This window comes from Rhinolophus sinicus, linkage group LG03 (assembly GCF_036562045.2).
Source record: "Rhinolophus sinicus isolate RSC01 linkage group LG03, ASM3656204v1, whole genome shotgun sequence".
In the NCBI taxonomy this organism is placed as follows: domain Eukaryota; kingdom Metazoa; phylum Chordata; class Mammalia; order Chiroptera; family Rhinolophidae; genus Rhinolophus; species Rhinolophus sinicus.
In genome coordinates, this window is record NC_133753.1 from 24,957,237 (window position 1) to 24,980,216 (window position 22,980).

A 22,980-nucleotide genomic window follows, 5' to 3' on the forward strand; every position below is an offset into this window, starting at 1 on the left:
ACTCTGTTAATTGTGTCCTTTGATGAGAAGTTTGTAATTTTGATGTAGTCCAATTTATCTGTTTTTTTGTTGTGTTTGTTTTTGGTGACATATCCAAGGAATCATTCCCAAATCTAATGTCACAAAGCTTTTCCCCTTATGTTTTCTTCCAAGAGTTTTATAGTTTTAGGACTTATATTTTGGTTATTGTTTTTTTCATTTCTAAAATTTCTACTTGGTGGTTCTTTATGTCTTCTATTTTTTGCTGATGTTTCTAATTTCATATTTATTTCAGGAGTGTTTAATGTTCATTTGAGCATTTTACAAAGCTGCTTTAAAGTCCTTGTCAGATAATTCCAATACCTAAGTCCATCTCTTAATTAGTGTTGTCTTTTTTCATGTAAGTTAAGATTTTTGTGGTTCTTATGCTGAGTAATTTTTGGTTTGTATCTGGGACATTTCGAGTATTGTGTAATGAGAATCTAGGTTTTCTTTACATTCTATGGAAAATGTTGATATTTTTGTTTTAGCCTTCTTTGGGTTGTAGTTCCCATGTCAGAGCAGTTTTCAGAGCTTTATCAGTGCTGTTCAGATGTGTCCCACGTGTGTTCCACTCAGTGATTAATTTGGGATCTGGTGGAGGTCTACCCATTATATCAGTTTTCAAAATTCTTATTATGTTACTTAGCATCAGATCCATACCTACATAGGTTGAGGATGAACTCAGGAGTTCATAAACAGTTTTATGGAATGACTTTCCTGAGGACAGAGGGGGAAGGAAAAAAAACAATGGCATTTGGCCTGCCCACTTGGAGGCAGGGCTCCAGTGAATAGAGATGAAGGTTCTCCTCAGAACTTTCACTCCTGGAGCTGTTCCATTCCCAGTCACTCTTGCTGCTGCTGCTGCTGCTGCTGCATCCATAAGACCTGGGGACTGGGACATGAGAGTCTGGAGAGAAAGGAAAGTGAAAATATGCGGTCTGGCAATTAAGTTCATGGACTCATCTTAGAAAAAGTGCTGCGTACCTCATTGCTGAATATCACCACAGTAACCTTGGAAGTGCTCCCCTTGGGCAGTTATGCACCGACGCCAGCACCTAGTCCACCCTTCAAAGCAATTTTGGAACTCTTTTTCTGGAATGGCAATCAGAGCTGTCATCATATTACCCTTGATGTCCTGAATGTCATCAAAATGTCTCCCTTTCAATGTTTCCTTTATCTTCAGGTAAAGAAAGAAGTCATTGGGGGCCAGATCAGGTTAGTAGGGAGCGTGTTCCAATACAATTATTTGTTTACTGGCTAAAAACTACCTCTCAGACAGTACTGTGTGAGCTGGTGCATTGTTGTGATGCAAGAGCCATGAATTGTTGGCGAAAAGCTCAGGTTGTCTAACTTTTTCATGTAGCCTTTTCAGCACTTCCAAATAGTAAACTTAGTTAACTGTTTGTCCAGTTGGTACAAATTCATAATGAATAATCCCTCTGATATAAAAAATAGGTTAGCAACATCATTGCAACAAGTTCACGAACTTAATTGTCAGACCTCCTCTACCCAAAAGTAGGGATTTCCCCTACTTTCTGAATTTTAGGAGTTCCCTTTTTTGGCCTTGAGCCAGAGCTAGAGGATTTCTCCTGTATCTCTCTCTTCCTGCACTTCTGGGCTTTGGGTTGTGCTTAAATCAGGCTGAAGGGATACTAAAGGGAAAAAATGGTAAACTCACAGCAAGTTTGGTGATACTTTGAATTCTGGTGCTCTTCCTGGGTCCACCTATAATTACTTTTTCAGTCTTCAAATGCAGAGTGTTCGTGTGTTCTGTCTAGGTTTTATCGTGCAGTGGAAAATAATGAGAGGTATGTGTTTGCTCTGTTAGTAAACTGGAAGTCTTCCCAACATTTTTGTTTTAACATTTTATTTTGATATCATTTTAGCTTTACAGGAAGTTGTGAAAAGAGGACAGAGAGGTTTTGTATTCCGTTCACTCAGTATCAACCAATGGTTAAATCTTACATAGTGATAGCATAACACCCAAACCAGGAAATTAACATTAATGTCAACTTTTTATTATGAAATGTTTCAACAAGAATGTTGAAAGAGTAGTACATTGAATGTCTGTATATCTCCCACTGGTAATTCAGTAACTTAAATATTTTGAACACTTGCTTTATATATTTCTAACATATTTTTTTATGAACCACTTGAAAGTTGCAGACTTTATGATACTTCACCCCTAAATACTTAAGCATGCATCTTCTAAGAAAAAGGATGTAATACTTTAATAGACATTTATTTAATAAAAGCAAATTATTTTATATATAACTTCAGTGCCATTATATGTAAGAATATTAACAATATAAAATTTTTGGACAGATTCTTAATGTTCTAGGGCTTGTTTTGAAAATTTAAGCTATTATTCAAGAAGATGGCACTCCTGATGATATAGCCTTGGTGATTAGTTGAGACTCTGGGCTCTTACCATATGTGCAATTCAGAGCCCGGGGAGCTGCCTGATTCTATTATATGTTCTTGTTCTTTCATTCTTCCCTCAGTTCAATCTTCCCTCAGACTTCCTACAGTTCTCTGAGCAGATACTCATTAGAATAGTCCTTATCAGGAGAGTATAACTGTCAGACTAATTTAGAACTAGCATGTAACTTTGCTTTTTAATTATTAGTCAGGAAATTACTTACAGTTAATGTTGTGCTAGAGTTTCTGATATGGTGATGTATAAGGATTGTATCCAACTATAAGCAATTGAAAACCTGACTAAGAGGCTTAAACAAAGAGAAGTTTGTTTCTCTTACATAAGTCTGGAAGTAGACAGTTGCTCATGTTGCTTCAGCGTTGTTATGGCTCAGCAGTGTTAGGGCCGGTAGCTTTGTGATTTGCTTGGCCCCAAATGGTGCTAAGATATCTGCTGCAGCTCCAGCTTTACACCCACACTGAAGGAGTAAGGCAAAGGGTCCAGACCAAGCAAACACTTTCCTGTTAGAGCTTCTAACAAGTCATTTCTAATGTCTCATGGGCCAAAGTTGGATTATATGGTCACCTCGAACTGTCGTTAGCCTTTTGGCCTCTATAGTGAGAGGCAAGGAGGGAGGGAGGACTTGGGAATGGCTTTTTGGGTAGCAAGTTAACAGTATCTGTCACGGTTATATGATTGCATTAATTTTACTTCAAAATATATTCATTTTACTTCCCTGTGATGTTCAGCATGTAGGTGCTTTACAATTACATAGTAACCTCTTACTGGATACTGTGGGAAACAAAAGGAACTTGAAATTTAGTTGTGAAGGCGAGCTTTTGGTTATACAAGGTGAAACTTGGCTTGAATTTTGGGACCTTGGGCAAATTATTGGATTTATAAGCTTCTGTTTTCTCATCTGTGAAATGGGGTTAATGGTACCTGACTTTTAGGGTAATTGTAAAGTGTGAAGGAGATAATTTATGTAAAGTACCTAATACAGTGCCTGCTACTTTGGAGGTGCTACAGTAGGAGATATTATCATTATAATTATTTTGGTGGGTGGACATTGACTGGAAGAGCATGAACTTGATAATGGACAGACTTGATTTGATTCCTAGTTCCAGTTCACACTACTAGATGTATATGGTCTTGAGCAAATCAATTAATCTCTCTGAGATTAATTAATTGCTGTGTTTGTTGAGTTTATTAATTGCTGTGTTTGTGTCTCAGGATTGTTAGGAGTAGAGATTATACCTATGTATAGTGTAGTACCATGTAGACTTTCAGTAAAAAGCATCTGTTTCTGCTGTTTGTAGTTATTATTTCTGTATTTCAGGATTTATATAATAGGTAGGGAATCAGTCATTGAATTTGCTTGAGAAATTTATGTGAGGTTTACTTTATTTGTGATAAGAGGGATATTGATTAATAGTGAAATTTTTCATCTGTTCAAAAAAATTGTTAGCTGCAGAAAGAAATTAAACAGTTATTATGGGAAACAAAAATATTTTTAAAATCAGTTGTGAAGGTGAGCTTTTTTTGGTTATGCAAGATGAGACGGCTTGAATTTGGGGACCTTGGTATGATGATATTGTGCTGTGAATCTCACTTAATTCTTTTTGGCTCAACACTGCTTTAAGATTTAAACATAAGTGTAAACCTAGTTTATAACTACTCACTGTCGTATAATATTCCACTGTATATGTATTTCTACATTTTATTTATGCATTTCACTAATAGTGGATTTCTGGGTGTGGCTTGGAAACTAACACAAATAGTACTGCTATAAACTTCCATATACCTATCCCCTATTGACTTGTGCAAAGGTGTCTCTGTAGCATATGCTAAGGAAAGGAATTACTGGAAATTCTTCTACTCAAAGGTAACTGCTATGGCCATTTTACCTTATATACTTTCAGATGCTTTTCTAGGTGGTATGCACTGGCTCAACAGAGCCAATAATGAAGGAATTATGCAAGCCCAAATCATTGGTAATTTATTAGCTCTGGTGGCAGTAGTTACGCCGTGGAAATTGGCAAATGCCACAAATCAGGGCTTCCCTCTCCATGCCCAGTTCCACCCAGAGCCAGTTTATCAGCACACTACTGCATGTATACATTATATCAACAAATGTAGATCTACTTTTTGTTCATAGAAGTTTATTGTATAGATCAGTGGTTCTCAGTGTGGTCCTTGGACCAGCAGTATCAATGTTGGCTGGGAATTTGTTAGAAATGCAAATTCTTGGCCTCCACCCAAATCTACAAAATTAGAAGCTCTTCTGTTGGGGCTCAGCCATCTGTGGTCTTACAAGCTCTTTAGGTGATTCTAATGCACGCTAAAGCTTGAGAACCACTGGTATAGATGTTCCATAAATTATCTGATTGGCCTGATGATATCTGTATGATAGATTCCTGGGTATATGTTCATTTAAAAGTCTTCAGGTGCATATTGCCAAACTGTGTTCTAAAAAGCTGTACTAGTTTCCATTCTCACCTGAAGTCTACATCAATTTTATTTTAGGTTCTCTTTCCAGATAGAGAAAAACACCTATGTTATAGATCTTCTCTTTTAGCTGTGTCTGTGTCAATTCACTTGCATTGTCTTCAACATATTTTACTGTTATTCACCCTTTTAACGAAGAGGACAGTTGAAAAAAAAAAACTGCCTTATCTGCAGAACACATCTAGCATCATGTGTGGCTATGACTGTGAGTGCCTACCTTTAATCCCCGTGTGAATGATTAGACCACGCCTCTTTTCTTACCTCTGGCACGCTACATCATTCTGAAACACCACTTTAAAACAGATGAAGACCTACTTGCTATGAAAGTCGCTGCTAATGGTGCCAAGCTGTTAGAGAGGGAAAAAAGATCCCAGCAAGAACTTGTGACTCTTCTTGGCTCATTTAGACAGTAAGCTGGAAGTGCTTTATTTTAAAGACTTTTATTAATTTAGGAGCCAGAATTTACAAGTATTGCAGAAAAGAAGGATAATTTAGGCATAGTTGCCATATTTCATTGGCCCTAATTGTTGGCACTAGTGTTTCTCATTTTGAGCTTTTATTAAAGAGCAGTTGTAAACACTAGAATTGGCTCTTATCCCAATCTTCATCTTTAAATGACTTTTTAAAAAACTATTAATGTTATGATGGCATTAATAGAGTCTGCCAAATTGCCAAGCTCCCAGATTTATACAACCTTAGAAATAATTTGATTATTTAATAATTGATTACCTTAATTAAGCATTCAATAATTTGTTCTTCTTGATAATCTCCAAAGTTTATGGTCTGACCTGAACAACTGGATCTCAGAGATGCTTCTCTGAAAGAAATGATGAACATTGGAGTTGAAATGATAGCCGTCTTATTCTTTGATGTTTTATCTTACCTTCCACTACAGTATGGTTGCTTGGTTAGCTGCTTAACCGTAGTCATGTCACCTAATTCCCTTTTTTTAAATTTTCTTTTTTAAATTACATTTATTGGGGTGACAGTGGTTAGTAAAATGTTACCTAATTTTTTTGTGCCTCAGTTTTCATATCTGCAAAATTGAGTTATCAATACTCATCTCACAAGATTGTTACCAGTATTAAATGCAATATGATTTGTAACGCGCATAGCACATTTCTCATAAGCACCGAGTAATTGATAGATTCCTTTGAATCTTTCTTCTTAATATAAGTGTTCTTCATAGGTCTCATCTTTGATATTTCCTCTCCTTACACCAGTAATTCTTAACCCTTTTTGGGGTCTTGCCTTCCTTTCAGAATCTGACATAAGTAATGTCCCCTCTTACCAGAAGAACAGATATGTCTGTTTTACTTTATTTGCAGTTTTGGAACTTTCTAGTCTCCCCTGAAGCTCGTCTGTGAATCAGGTTAAGGATCTTTTCAGAACGTCATCTCCTTGGCAGACTGCAGTTTCCTGGCTTCTGCTGTCATCTCAGTACAGATGGCTCCTAAATCTGGTTCTCTCTCTTGTGAACTTCTATCTGCTGGACATATGAATCAGGGTATCTTTATGTAACAGAGACTTAATAAATGACTGGAGGGATACATCACACATTTCAATTATTGATATTTTAGGCTGGATACATTTTATGACACTGGGTGACTAGACAGAGATCTGTGCTCACTGTGAACTACAGCTAATAAAGTTAAGTGAGGTTAGATATTGATTAAGGCACAAGTCTCTAATTTCCTTCAGTCCCCATTGAAGCTTATTTGTGAAAAGGTTTTGGTCACAAATTCTAGCCAGAAAGTCAGTTTCCAAGTAACTTCTTTCAGACTACAGGTTATAGCCAAAATGTTATCTCATCTAAAAGTTTGCTGTTTCACTCTCAATTAGTATTCTCATGGATGTCTCTGTTATTAGAGCCGCGTGCCGTCATCTTTTCCCCTCCTACTCCACAGTTTTAGCTGGGACTCTAATAGTTGCAGGGGACAGAAACCTAGCTTAAGGGGGAGGGGAGTTATTGGCTCAAGTAATTGAATAATCCAGAGTCAAATCTGATTTAGCAGAAATTGAGGGGCTCAAAGGACTGTCAGGGGCTCTCAGTTTTATTCCTTATTTCTCAGCTGTTTTCCTTTGCCTCTGTCTTCTAAGACAGGTAGCTTTCAGGGAAGATGGCTGCAAGCAACTCCAGTTTATTTTTATTTTGGATTTGCAGTCTCTGAGAAAGAGAGGTAATCTTCTCCATGGTGTCAGAAAACAAAAATTCCTGGGGAAGACTGGACTTGATTGCCGAATTACCTATATAAATGGTCTCTAGACCAGTATTAGCATCATCTGAGAACTTGGTAGCAATATGAATTCTGGGGCCCCTTCCCTGACCTACTGCATCAGAACCCTTCCAGGAAGGACCCAGCAATCTGTACCTTAACAAGCCTTCCAAGTGATTCTGATGTATGCTAAAGCTTGAGAACCACTGGTCTGTATCATTGGTGCTCACAGCTGTCTGAAACAAAAGAGAAAAGGAATCTTCACCATTAGAAATGGTAGTTTTATTATGGTCCTTAACAAGCATAACTGGAAATTTTGTTTTTGTTTTAGTAACTTAAAATTTTATTTTACATATATGTTACGTTGAAAATTTGCAATATTGTTCATCCTTTGATGCATATAGTTTTTTTTTATGTGTACATCCCCTCTATGTTATAAAATGTTTTATGACAGAATCTGTAGTAATTGAGGCCTGGACATATCATAGATTCTACCCTAATTATGGTACATTGTGTACCCAATATAAATATACAACATAGGATTTATCTTAATTCTTTGAACATCATAGGCCCTCCAAAAATATGTGTTGAAAAATTTATTGATGATAAGAAATTATTTTTTTAAATTTAAATTTCTGCAAGATTATTGTCTGTGCAGTTCATTTCAAGCATTTCAGTTCTCTTTAAGGAGATGAGTTTCTCTAACTTTTTTATGATGCACTGTCATCGGGAGAAAAAGGACAGCAAAGTAGCATTTTTTGGTGCACTCGATATACCAGTTATGCCAAATACTTTTTATACATGGTGCTTTTTTTTTTTTTAATTTATTTTTTAAATTTATTGGGGTGACAATTGTTGGTAAAATTACATAGATTTCAGGTGTACAATTCTGTATTACATCATCTATAAATCCCATTGTGTGTTCACCACCCAGAGTCAGTTCTCCTTCCATCACCATATATTTGACCCCCCTTACCCTCTTCTCCGACCCCCCACCCCCCTTACCCTCTGGTAACCACTAAACTATTGTTTGTGTCTATGAGTTTCTGTTTCTCATTTGTTTGTCTTGTTCTTTTGTTGTTTTTGGTTTATATACCACATATCAGTGAAATCACATGGTTCTCTGCTTTTTCTGTCTGACTTATTTCGCTCAGCATTACACTCTCAAGATCCATCCATGTTGTCACAAATGTTCCTATATCATCTTTTCTTACTGCCAAATAGTATTCCATTGTTATACATGGTACTTTAACCCCACACACTGTTATAAAATAAGTCATGGGTTTGTGTCCCCATTGTTGCTGAAAAAAGTTTAAAAATTTGCCTCAGATATTGTATCTGATAAGTAGAAAAGTGGAATTTGAATGTAGCCATTCAACAAGCATTTTATAGAGGGCCTACTGTGGGCTGGGACTAAGTATCAGAAGTACAAAAATGCTTAAGATCTAGTTTCTGTCCTCAAGGAACTCAATCTTATAAAGAAGACAGTAAAGGATAATGACCACTACAACACAGCTATCTGAAGAGTGATTTGGGAACCAGTGGAAGGAATATCTGACTTGCTCTGGAGGATTGGGGAAGGCTTCAAAGAAGGATGTGATCTTTGATGTTTAAGTAGATAACATTTAAAAAATTCCTTTGATAAACACAAAACTCATCTGCTTTCATGTTTAATGAAATTTCAAAATAGATTAATTACTGTTTCTAAAAGCAAATCAAAGCAATGATAACTTTAGAATGTTTTTTTCAAACTACCTTTGCCCTCTATCCCTGTAGTCTAATGTGTTCTCAAATGATGGGCTTCTGTTAGCACTTCATAATTTTAAGAGCTACATTGAATGCCACAGTTTAGACGTACCATAATTTATTCAACCGGTCCCTACTTTTTATATTTATTTACAATTTTTTCTAGCATAAACAGTGCTACAATGAACATTTTTAATGTTCATCTTTGTATACTTATATTATGCCCATAGTATAGTTCCTAGAAATAATTGCTGGACCAAATATTTTTATTGTTTTTATACTTCTTACTTTGATCTGTCATTGTCTTTTGTCCTTTTTTTGTTTATTTTTAAAATACTCTTTACATGTTATGTCTTCATAACATGGGTTATGTTATAGGGGTTTTGGGTGCATTTGTTTTTAATTTTTGTTGATAAGTAGATAAAACGTTAATTTCTGGTGGTCTTTTGGCGTGTAAGCCTATGGAGTAAGGTGATACCCATAACCAGTGTGTCTCTGATAATGTAGTTTAAGGTAGTGTATCAGAGCAGAAAGAATACCAGTAGAAATCAGGAGATTAACATTATGGTCCCATCTTAAATAGTGACTAAATATGACTATTAAACATATGATTTTAAAGTTGTTTCATCATGCACATATTTCCCTACCAGTGACATAAGAATAGTATTAGCTTTATTTCCCCACCTTATTAAGAGAGAAGGCATGTATAAAATGGAGGCCAGAGACATTATATGACTTATTTAAAGTCATATGGTTTGAAAGTGGCAGTCACGTTTTTAGCACAGGTCGTCTGTCTGACTTCAAGTCCAGTATTCTATAATATTACTGTATTACATCCCTATTGGAGCTACAGTGTACAGAGCAAAAGAACAATAGAACAAAAAGCATATATGAGTATGTAACATCAAACCATCTGTCAGTTTTTGCCAAAAACTGTCTTTTAAAAAACAGTCTTTTAAAAAAACAAACATACCTTGGAATTTCACTCCCTGTCCCAAACAAGTTAATGGCAGAGATTAGGGTGGAATTTTAAATGAACAGAAGAGTAGATTCTGAGATGGCTAGGACAATGCTGATAATGAAAGAGAAAATTATAGAAATGATAGTATTAGAGCTAGAAGAACTGTGTCTTCATAGATAATACTATGATATAAGAAGATACAAGCAGAAATGGAAATATTAGGGCGGCCGGATGGCTCAGTTGGTTAGAGCGCAAATTCTCAATAAAGTTGCTGGTTCAATTCCTGCAAGGGAGGGTGGGCTGCGCCCCCTGCAACTAAGATTGAAAACGGCAACTGGACTCGGAGCTGAGCTGCGCCCTCTACAACTAGGTTGCAGGACAACGACTTGGAGCTGATGGACCCTGGAGAAACACACTGTTCCCAATATTCCCCAATACAATTTTTTAAAAAAAAGGAAATATTAGAGAATAGAAACATTGTTAGTTCATTGGGTTTTTGTCTCTAAGGAAGCTTTTTTTCATCCATAGGTGGAGAGAGTTCTCTTAAGGTGATTATTGGTCTCAAGGATGGAGTGGATTTTTGGGTACATAGCCACATACCCCACCCCAGTAGTTTTGTTAACGAGCTATTATTAGCTTACTAGCTCCAGAATGATTCCAGGGTTCACAAAAGTATCGTAGTCATCTTGGGTACTGTCTGAATTCTGGGAACTAAAGTTAGAATTGAAGGAATGAATAGAAGTTAGATGGGCCATGTAGCAAATTAACTACCTTGTTATCTTCAACTGCTTTATGTATAAATGAAATTTCAAAATAGATTAATTACTGTCTCATATCTTTTGGTGGTTTTTGTTGGTCTTGAAAATAATCTCTATCTTAGTTATTTATGACATTCAGCTAACTTTATGACATTTTGTCAAGGAGTAAGTGTATTCAAAAGCAATATACTAAAAGATGAGAATGTGTTAATTCGTTATGATAATGGGAATTTTTTCCTATTCGATTGGTGCAAAAGTAATTGCGGTTTTTGCAATTATTTTTAACTTTTTAAACCGCAGTTATTTTTGCACCAACCTAAAATATAGCTGTTGTATATTTTGACCTTCAGAGATAAAATTATTTACTCATTTAAATTTGATTTGATCTACTTTTGACATCTGGCAGAGGAGAAGAGAGTGGCTAGCTTCTTGACTGAGAGAACCTCCTTTTCGTCAAGAAAATAAAAAGTCTAGCAGTACATTTCATTTCTTTCAGAAGTTCTTAAGATGAATGTTAGTGAGTTTCTGGCTTTTTTCAGGAATTTATATTTTATCTGGAATTTTATAAATTTCTAAATATTTTGCTTCTAAACAGTGAGTGCAGTATGGTAAAATGAATGTCAGCTTATAGAAATGTGAATATTGGTCGCAATGAATTCTTTTTTCATGTAATTTGTTCCTAGTGAGCTTATGTGTGTTCGATAGTTACATCAACTAGTGATCTGTCTTGTAAGGTTTGTATTTTTGTCTTCTAGGATTTATCAAAATTTTGGAATTTTCTTGAACTACTGTTCTTTTTTCACCCCCTTTCTTCCGCCTCCCCTCCCCACTCCTGATCAAACCATTGTTTCTCAGTCTCGGACTGGCGACCTTGGTGTTAGGAGCACAGCGCTCCAACCACCCCTGAGCCACCGGGCCAGCCCTGAACCACTGTTCTTAATAGGGAATATTAATCTTGACCCTGCTGGAAATTTTGAAGTGATATGAAATAAATTAACTGATTGAATGTGTACCTGTCAAATTTCTTCTTTAATATTTGATGTAGATTATCAAAAATGTAAAACTGAGGTCTCAGACCCACAGTAGAGAGACAATACTGATATTTTAAAGAAATAAGAATAACCTAATTATGTATGTCATTTATTCTAATAAACTTCTACCAAACTTTCTGCTGTAATACAATCACTAAAAGTTTTAAGTTATTTCCAACTTAAAAAAAGATTTCCTCACAAGGAAGTTCTGTCTTACAAGGAAAAGGTTTTCCAGCTTTTCATTGTAGTGGTAAGGTTTTTTCCATTAGAATTCTTAACAAAACATCTGATGGATCGAGTCTCCTGTATTACCTTTTTTTAAATTTATAATCTTTGTGATTAGAACTGGGTTGAGCACATAATCCGTGTCCCAACAAAATCTTTGTGGGTTGCTAGATACTGAGGGCCTTTAAAATCTTTAGATCTCACTATATAGAACAAATTTTGAATTGGAATTTTCTTTATTTCTGTTTCATTTTGTTTTCTGTCAGAATTTCCTGGCAGTATTCAGTTAAGACTCAGGGATTTTCTTCTAGAAATCAGGCAGCCTGTTCTTCTTTTAGGAGAGTTATTCAGTCTTGTTTTTACTTTGTAGTATGTGCTTACCAGGCAGACTAGCCACTGTATTCTAGTAAGAAAACCTATTGCCAAAACTCTCACTAGAGCAAAAAACTGACCTACTTAATGCTGACAAGTTAAAAAAAAAAAATCTGTGGACTTGTACCAGCATTGGACCAACTTCTTCCTTGTCTTGTAGTAGATGGGGTGGGGGTAGAGAAGAGGATAAGAAAGGATAGTGAACTGCTGCAGGAGGAGTAAGTAATATAGTAAATGAATATTTAATTACCTGAAATGATTTGATTAAAAGCTATTCATTTGGTACAATTTGAAGGCCTCTAACATTCAACAGTTAGTTCTTAAATCACTTTGACTTAAAAAAAAAAAGCAAAGGAAATTCCTAGGACTTTCACGCTAATAATCTAGAAAAGCCCTCTAGTTAATGGTTGTCAGCCAGCATTTCATGAATAATTGTTTTTATTGCAGGACATGGTAAATTTATTAAATTTTTTTCAGTTTATTTGATCAGTATAGTACATTTCAGAATTTATTGATATTGAGGTGAAGAATGTTTGGAATATTTATTTGTAGCAAGTGACAGTGGGCCTTAACTTTATCAAACTCATTGTTTTCACTATGATCCAACCTAATTTTCACTACTCTGAATTCACGACATGTAAGTTTGAGATGTGTGCCGTCCAATACAAAAGCCACTAGCCGTATGTGGCTGTTTAAATTTAAATTAAAAGTTAAAATGGAATAAAATAAGAACTGTAGTTCTCCATCAAACTAGCCACATTCCGAGTGCTCATTAGCCAAATGTATAGTGGGTAGCACAGATACGGAACATTTTCATTATGCAGAAAGTTTGGGTAGGATTGTTCTGAAGGTTGCCTCATTCTGTCATGCTTTACTTCAGGGTTTCCCAACCTTGGCACTGTTGACATTCGGGGCTGGATTTTTTGTTGTAGAGGCCTTGTAGGATGTTTAGCAGCATCTCTGATCTCTACCCACTAGATGCCAGTAGCATCCACCCAGTTGTGACAACCGAAAGTGTCTCCAGACATTGCCATGTGTCCACTGGGAAGCAGTGTCAGCTTTGTTTGAGCCTCACTGATCTACTTATATGTAGTTAGATACTTATATGTTAGTTTTTCCTTCATAAAAAGCTTAGTGGCTTAAAATAAATCACTTACTAGCTCACGAGTCTGTGAGTGGGCATTTGGCTTGGCTGTATTTATCTCTGTGGTCTGTCGGTGGTGTGACTGGGGCCAAATGGTATAGAATAGCCTTACTTATATATTTGTAGGTTGGCAGGCTTTTGGTCAGGATAGTGGTGGGAAGTGTGTTTTCCATGTGGCCTTTGCAACAGGCAGATTCATTGATCTGATGTCTCAAAGTTCTAAGAGTAGCAAGAAAGGACAAATTCCAATGTGCAAGCTCTTTTTCTTAATGTCCTGTTGGCCAAAACAAGTCACATGGTCAAGCCCAAGTTCAAGAGATAGGTAAATAGATTCCACCTCTTGATAAGAGGAGTAGCAAAGTCACATAAAGGAATGTGCATAAGATACAAAGTTATTATGGCCATTATTGTTCACAGTCTACTGCTGTTATTTTCTGGATGATGCAACCTTACATCCTTTCCATTCTGCTTAACATTCCCCTTTTATTTCCTTTTTTCTTTGTTTTAATTTTATTATTTTAGTTATTTAATTTTACTCACAGATTACCTCTTTGTAGTGGTTTTGATTCTTTTCTTGTGTTACCATGCTTCCATCTGAGACTATTTTCTTTCTTCATAGATAATTCCTTTCTTTTAGTCTGAGTTTACTGGTAGTGAATGTTATTTTCTGTCTGAAAGCACTTTTTATTTTGTCAAGGGTGTCTTCATTGGGCATAGAACGCCAGGTTGTCATTTATTTTCTTTCATCGTCCGATTGTCTTTTGACTCCATTGTTTTTGTTAGAGAAGTAATATGTTTGGTTTTCATCAGCTTTCAATAATACTTCTAAGTGTTTTTCTTTGTATTTAAGACACTTGAGTTACATACACCCTCTGGAATCTGTCGCTTGATGTCTATTGTTAGGTTTAGAATATTTCTTCTGATGCTGCTTCTGCTCCACTCTTTTACTCACTTCCTTCTGGGATTCTGGATATCTGTATGTTAGATCTTTCTCTGCATCCTTTATATCTTATGCATTTTTCTGTATTTTTCTTTTTTCCCCCCTGTTCTTATCTGGATAATATCTGTTGAACTACTTTCTAGTTCATTTAGTGTCCAATCTGCTGTTACAAGCATCTGTTTTACTATTAATTTTATATTGTATATTTTTTAATTATAGAATTTCAATTTACTTATTTTTTACTTGTTTTTATAGATTCCAGTTCCCTGGTAAAATTCTCATCTTGTCATCTAGTTTCCTGAACATATTAATCACAGCTATTTTAAAGTCTGTGTCTGATAATTACTATATCTGGATCCCCTTTTGGTCTTTTTCTGTTGTCTGCTTTTTCTCTTTGCTTTCAATCATTTGCTCTTGTCTCATAGCATTCCTGGTAATTTAAAAAAATCAATGTCAGACATTGTGTATAAGAAATTATAGAGGCTCTTGATGATGATATTGTTCTCTAGAGAGGATTTAATTTTCTTCTGGTGGTAGTTAAAAGTAAAAGCAGATGACCTTGATCCAATACAGCATTGAGATGACTTGAGTCTTTGTTTTAGGCTTCTTAAGGTCTGCTTTAAATCCAGTTTCCCCTTACTGCAAGAGTGTTGTCTTTCAGAGGTATCAAATGGAATCCTGGGGTGTTTGCCAGAGCCCCTTCTTGGCAGGCCCTGAGTTTTTCTTTTCGTAGCACCGTGAGGCTACCAAAAGTTCTGCTTACCTGTTTTGCTTTACAATAGGCACTTTGCTTGGTTTTGGCCTCTTGCCCCCATCCAGGTTAGGATTCGGTAAATACCCTAAGGCAAAGCAAGACATGATGTCCAGATTCACTTTTCTGAGGTTGCCTTTTCTCTGGAATCTTAGCCCCTCAGATCCTGCCTGTCTTAATAAGCCCTGAACTCTTAAATTCTGTCTCTGTAGCCCTGTGAGATTGTCAAAAGCTCGAATCTGAAGCTAGTTGCCTCGGGAAGAAAAAGTTGTGGAGAATGTAAGGCTTAAATCTACATTTCCTTTTTTTCTGGTGTTTTGGCTTCTCATAGGCTGGCAGCCTTGTTTTTTTGTTTGTTTGTTTTTAAATCCAGATTTTCTTGCCAGGAAAATTGGTCTGATACAATCTACTCTGTAATAATTTCTAATAGCTATCTGTACTTATTGAATCATTTATTAAATAATATGATTAATAATTTATAATTAATATTATAAACAATATTAAGCATATATTAATCATTGCAGTGAACTAAGCATATAAAGACCCTGCCCTCATGCAGCTTATATTCTTGTGGGGAAGAGAGGTATTAAGTACACATTAACTTATATTGTGATAAATAAAGGAGAAGTACAGGGTATTAGGAGCTCATAGAGATTTAGTTCAAGTGAGAGGTGGTGGTCAAGGGCAGCCACTTTGAGGAAGTGATATTTGAGCAGAGCTCTGAAGGATGAATGGAATTAATTTAGGGAAAAGTAAAGGTTATCAGAACTATAGATTAGGAACCTTAAGGTAAAATGAACCATGGCTGTTTTAAGGCATCTAAGAAGGCCGGCATGGATGGCCTGATAGGCCTGGGCTAAATTCTGCCAAGCTTTGTAAGCCTTATTGAGGATTTTCATATCCTTTTTTCCTGTTTCTTCCAATTCTGATCTGATCATTGGTCTGACTATAATTCACTTTCTGTCCAAAGACAAGAGTTACTTTTTTATCTAGTTATTTATCCAATACAAATATAGTAGGTGCCTTTTGCAGGCAAGGTTTTAAATTAGGTACTGAGGTTGATTAAAGACAACATGGAACATTGGCTTTAGATTCGGACAAACCTGAGTTTAAATGTCAGCCTATTTATGAGCTGTGTAATTTTACCTCAGTTACTTAATATCTCTGAACCTGAATTTTCTCGTGTTAAATACTAATATTAGAAGTGATAATAGGATTAAATTAGCTAATTGGTGAGTGTGCTCAATAAATGATGGTCCTTTTTACTACATAGCATGAACTCTACTCTCAAGGTGCCTAAGTTCTGAGGAACATGACATGTACCATTAGTTATAGTACATAAAGGTAATAAATGCTGTAAGAAGTGAAAACAGGGGTGATTCAGAGGGAGGAGATACTACTACATTCAGACTTGGAGATTAGGACTATTTAATGATGAATGTAACGTGTTCTAGACTTGGGGCTCGCCATTTTCAAAAGTTAGACGTAAAACTATATCATTCATAAACTTTTACATTTTATCAGCCTTAACAACCAAACTCTTGATGTGACCCCTTCTACCTATCCCACATTCTGTTTCCTGCATCTTGGCAAGTGGCAACTCCATTCTTGTGATTGCTCAGGCGAGTACCCTTAAGGTCATCTCTCATTCTTCACTTTCTCTCTGCACATCCAACTCATTAACAAAATCCTGTTAGCTCCACTCTTAAGATAGAGCCAGAATCCTACCAGTTTGGGAAGGGCCTGGAAAATGACTGGATTATTTAAAATGTATTCATTTGGTGATTTCTTTTTGTAACTGCTGCTTCAGATGTGGTGTCTCCTAGGGCTGGGGGTACAAATAGAAAATTGATCATCTCTCCTACCTCCCTCCACTGCTGTCACCCTGGTCCAAACCACTACCACCTCTCACCTGGGTTAGTTTAATAGCCTTGTAACTGGTTCCAGCTTTATGATCTGTTTATAATACAGTAGCCAAAGCGATCCTTTAAAAATATAAATCTCATCATTCCTCTGCTCAGAACCCTCCAATGGCATTCATCTTACTAAGAACAGAAATCCACGTACTTGCAATATCCCATGAAACCCCATGAAGCACTTGGCTTTATTTCTGATTTCATTTCCTTTACTTAGGATGCTGTAGCCACAGCATCTCCTTGCTATTCCTCTAACACAGTGAATATAGTTCTGCCTCAAGACCTTTGCACTTGCTCTTCCTTTGACCTGGAATCCTCTCCTCCATCTATCTACTTGGGCTGGCCCTCTCGCTGCTCAATACCTTCAGATCTGTCGGCTCAAATATAACTTAATGAGCAAAGCCTTTTCTTACTGCTTTATTTAAAAGAGCATCCTCCTTTTCACCCACCCCCAACCCCAACATTTTTTCTTCCTCTCACTCTGCTTGATTTTTCTTTATATCACATTATATATTTATTTCTTTATTATTTTTTACAATCTCCCCAATAGAATATACCACAAGGAAGGTAGGGACTTTGGTTCATTCTCTGCCTTACCTCCATCATGTCCTTGGTTCTCAATATATTTGTTGAATGAATGAGGACGTTTTCTGGTTCAAATCACAATCTTTTTTACAAACTACATTTTAGAATATAGAATTAAATTAAGAAGGCATGCTTAGATGTTGTCTGATATAGGAAAAGGAAATACTAGTCTTTTGAGACATGTTTCTGAATAAGATGTAGAAATGTGGGTTGCTTCCTAATCAGGTAGATGAGTTAGTAACTGGGTGAAAGGCTATACACAAAGAGCAAGCATACTCATGTTTGGTTCCATTGCCCACTTGATCATTGAGAGAAGTCTTACATAAGTGATCATGTTACCTGTGAGCAAAGACAGTTTATTCCTTCCTTCCCAATCTAGATACCTTTTATTTCCTTTTCTTGACTTATTCCATTACCTCAGGTTTCCAATATGATGTTAAAAAGGAATGGTGAGAGGAGACATCTTTGTCATGTTCTTGATCTTATCAGGAAGGCTTCTAGTTTCTCACCATTAAGTATGATGTTAGCTGTAGGTTTTTGTAGGTTCTTTATCAAGTTGAGGAAATTCCCCTCTAGACTTAGTTTGCTGAGAATTTTTATCATGAATGAGTGTTGGATTTTGGCAGATGTCTTTCTGTATCTATTGATATGATCATGTGATTTTTCTTTTTTAGCCTTTTAATGTGATCGAGTATATAAAATGATTTTTTTAAAAAGTATCTTAGTGGTTTTTTTGTGGGTTTTTTGTTGTTGTTGTTGTTGTTTTTATTGGGGAACAGTGTGTTTCTCCAGGGCTCATCAGCTCCAAGTCGTTGTCCTTCAGTCTAGTTGTGGAGGGCGCAGCTCAGCTCCAAGTCCAGTTGCCATTTTCAGTCTTTAGCTGCAGGGGACACAGCCCACCATCCTTTGGTTGCTAAGAGCTCGCACTCTAACCAACTGGGCCGCCTCTCTGGAAGCTCAGCGGCAGCTCATTGTGTTCGAGCTAGTTGTGGAGGGCACAGCTCACTGGCCCATGTGGGAATTGAACCAGCAACCCTGTTGTTCAGAGCTCGCACTCTAACCAATTGAGCCATCCGGCCACCCCATAAAATGATTTTATAATGTTGAGTCAGTCTTGCATACTTGGGATAAATCTCACCTGGTTGTGGTATATAATTCTTTTTATACATTGTTGGATTCAATTTGCTAATATTCCTGGTCACATTTTTATTAACAGCTTGGTTGGACCCCTTCATAGCATATTGATCAAATATTAAGTTAAAGTTTTGAAAGATAGCATATATGTTGGATGACAGATTTGAAGTCTGATTAACTAAATCTAGCAAGTTAGAATTTAAAACACATTACGTAAAGATTTTTTGAGAGTCAGTTTAATTTTGAGCATAGTGTACTTTCAAACTCAAAATGAAAACAATTATAAACAAATAATGGACCCTAGTTTGTAGGCTGGGGTTTCTTTTGGAATGGTATGAACTGGCAATTTTGAAACTATTTTCTATCTAGTCCAGGATTGAACAAACGGATAATGTATGGAGGATAATGGGAGCCAGGTTTTTCATTGTTGGAGAATGGAGTTTTATATATGGAAAAGAAGGCTAGAATGAACCCTGTGGCGGTAGATTTGAATTAGAGGCTATGAACTCATGGTTCTTAATATTTATATAAAGATGGAGAAATATGTGTGTATGCATGCATACACTTTTATGTATATTTCTCTTTTAGACGTGTATATTTGTATGTATACATATGTATGTGCACACAAATGCATATATGTGTGTATGTATGTATATTCCAGCTTTGTTTGCTAAGAGGGCCTAGAAGTAATTACGTCTTTCATAACAATGAATACATCTAGCTTTCTCATATGTTAGATTCTAAACAATTCTTCACTAAAAGGAAACGAGAGCTCCTTAGAGAAATGTCTGATCCCAGGAAGAATTAGATCAGGGAAAGTACACGAGGAGCCTAGAACATATTGTTTCACAGAGTAAGGAGTCAAAGAATGATGAGGACATGTCAAAAGGAATGAGAACCTGTTTACAGAAGTGTCCACTGGCCAAATATATGATAGTTATAGATTATAGCCCATTGAAAAATAAGAACCAATGGGTCACACAATTATAAGTAAATGACTGAATAAATAACTAAGTGGGGAGGAGGGAAAGTTTTTCCTTAAAAGAGCAAATACAAATGTAGAACTGTTACAGTCAGAAATTGACCATTTTGGAAAAATTAAAATAATACTTTCACACCAGAACTACTAGGTGAAAATTTGATGAGGAATATAATATTTACACAGCTTTAAGCTAGTTCCTTACAAAATATTTACTTGTTACAAAAAGAAAAACAGTTACTTTAGCAGTGGAGAAACTTGGCAGGTACCCCTTAACCAAATGATCAAAGTAAGCATCTCTGATAATAGAACCCAGTAGCCTCTTACAGCTTCTGATATGATGCAGTGAGAAGGACCCTGCATTACTTTGTGACATTCCTACAAAAAAATGTATAGCCTGGGGCGGCCCGATGGCTCAGTTGTTTAGAGCATGAGCTCTGAACAACAGGGTTGCCGGTTCGATTCGCACATGGGCCAGTGAGCTGTGCCCTCCACAACTAGACTGAAAACAACAAACTGCCACTGAGCTTCTGGAGGGGCGGCCGGATGGCTCAGATGGTTAGAGCACAAGCCCTCAACAACAAGGTTGCCGGTGCAATTCCCACATGGGATGGTGGGCTGCGCCCCCTGCAACTAAAGATTGAAAACAGCGACTGTACTTGGAGCTGAGCTGCGCCCTCCACAACTAGATTGAAGGACAGCTCCCTGGAGAAACACACTGTCCCCCAATATTCCCCAATAAAATTTATTAAAAAAGAAAATTTGTGGCCTGAATTTAAACATGTGAGACCATCGGACAAACCTACATTGAGGGACATTCTACAAAATAATTGGTCTGTATTCTTTAAAGATATCAGTCTTGAAAGACAGACTGAGGAACTGTTCCAGATGATAGGATTCTAAAGAGATATTACCACCAAATGCAATGCATGATCCTGGATGGGATTCTGGACTGGGGAAATCAGTAGCTTTAAAGGACATTTTTAAGGAAATTAATGACATTTGAATCTGGACTGTAATTATGTAATAGACATTTTAACATTGATACAATACTGATTTGGTTAGCTGTACTGTAGTTTTCTAAGCAAATGTTCGTGTTCCTAGGAAAATACATAGAAATACTGAGGATTAAAATGGTACAGTGCCTGCAACTTACTATCACATAGTTCAGAAAAAAATGTGTGAGAAAGAGAGAGATTGACAAAGCAAATAATTGGTGGTATTTTCAAATTTTCTCTAAGTTATATAAAGATAAAAATTTACCTAAAAATTGCTAAATTGAAATCTTCAGTTTCTGCGCTACCCAGAGAGGGACCCATACGGCCCTGTTCTTGGTTCCCACGTAACTTATAGGGAATTTTTCTCAAATTCCTTGCAGCAGGAACCCACTTAGGTGGCACCAGCCTTGACTTCCAAATAGAACAGTACATCTACAAACGGAAAAGTGATAGCTACTACATCATAAATCTGAAAAGAATCTGGGAGAAGCTGGCAGCCCGTGCCATTGTTGCCATTGAAAACCCAGCTGATGTCAGTGTCATATCGTCCAGGAGTACCAGCCAGCGAGCTGTGCTGAAGTTTGCTGCTGCCACCAGAGCCACTCCGATTGGTGGCCGCTTCACTCCTGGGACCTTCACTAACCAGATCTAGGCAGCCTTCTGGGAGCGGAGACTTCTGGTGGTTACCGCTCTCAGGGCAGTCCACCAGCCTCTCACAGAGGCGTCACATGTTAACTTGCCAACCATTGCTCTGTGTAACACAGACTCTGCGCTATGCGGACATTGCCATGCCTTGCAACAACAGTGGTGTTCAATCCGTGGGTCTGAGGTGGTGGATGCCAGCCTGGGAAGTTCTGCGCATGTGTGGTACCATCTTCCGTGAACACCCATGGGAGGTCATGCCTGATCTCTGCTTCTACAGAGACCCTGAAGAGATTGAAAAGGAAGAGCAGGCCACTGCTGAAAAGGCTGTGACCAAGGAGGAATTTCAGGGTGAATGGACTGTTCCAGCTCCTGAGTTGACTGCTGCTCAGCCTGAGGTCGCAGACTGGTCTGAAGGCATGCAGGTGCCCTCTGTGCCTACTCACCAGTTTCCTACTGAAGCCCCAGGTGCTCAGCTCCCTCTGAAGACTGGTCTGCAGCCCCCACTGCTCAGGCCACTGAATGGGTAGGACCAACCGATGAGTGGGTCCAAGCTGTTCTTCACAAATTCTTAAGCAAAATGGAAATAAGGTTGATGGAAAAGAAACAGTTTCCAAAACAAATAAAAAAACCGAAACTTCATATGAGTTGTGATTGAACCAACTTTACCTTATTAGTTATTTATAGGATTCGTAGAAAGAACAAAAAATTATTCTTTAAGAGAAAGTAAAATAGTGAAGGAAATGCTGATCAAATAGAAAAATTCCAAATTGTTAAGATACAGAGCAGAAGGAACTGAGTTTTTTGTTTCGAGTTCATGGCCTAGTAACCTAGAGTACCTCATATCCTATAAAATAGGTATTTTAAGGATTGCTTAAACATTTCCTGTATGACTAATAAATTTTCTTAAGAAATAGTACTTTGTAAAAATTAGATGATCTTTGGGACAGATACTTTTACAAATTTATTAAGAAAATTTGAAGGTCATTTTGCAATTATTTATTAAAAGTGGATATTTTGGGGAGTGAAAGTTCTTTTTTTTTAACCAAATCTTTGAGCCTCAATGAACACACATCATTTTAATAATTATTTTTATGTGATAAGTCATTTTAATAATATAATTCAATTATTGGACTGGCGATCTTCATAAAAACTCGCCTTGATAATGTATTAATGAGCCATTTAGCAAAATTATCCTATAGGATTTTTGTAAAATATTCCTATTTTTCCTTTTTAAAAAAGATTTTTACGTTGTATTGCTAAAATCATTCCCTTCAAAGAAACACCTAACCTTATCACAGACAGATACATTACCAGGTATTGGTAGAAATGTGGTTGTTTTAAAATTATTTTATTGAGATTCTGACAATTTAAGTTATTTTGACTAGTAAAATGCCAGGTATAATGGACATAATCATTCTTCAGTGATAACGATAGTGACATGTCTATTTCTTTCTGTTTTTGTCTTATAAAAATTCCTTTCTATCAATGCCAGGAATTGCTCCTTCTTGACACAGCTCTTGCTGTTTCGGGCCCCTTGAACACTACTAGTCTTACAAAGGATATGTGTGTAATGGGATTTGTGGGAGTTGTGAAAAAATACCAATGTCTTATTTGTTTGTCTCTTCCTCTGT

At 36.7% G+C, this 22,980-nt stretch overlaps 1 protein-coding gene and 1 pseudogene across 17 annotated transcripts in view; both read left to right on the forward strand.

Annotated features, from left to right (window-relative positions):
- NUMB (NUMB endocytic adaptor protein) overlaps window positions 1-22,980 on the forward strand; it is a 134,262-nt gene that overhangs the window by 39,422 nt on the left and 71,860 nt on the right. The window lies entirely within an intron of this gene.
- LOC109448209 (small ribosomal subunit protein uS2) lies at window positions 19,987-22,133 on the forward strand (annotated as a pseudogene).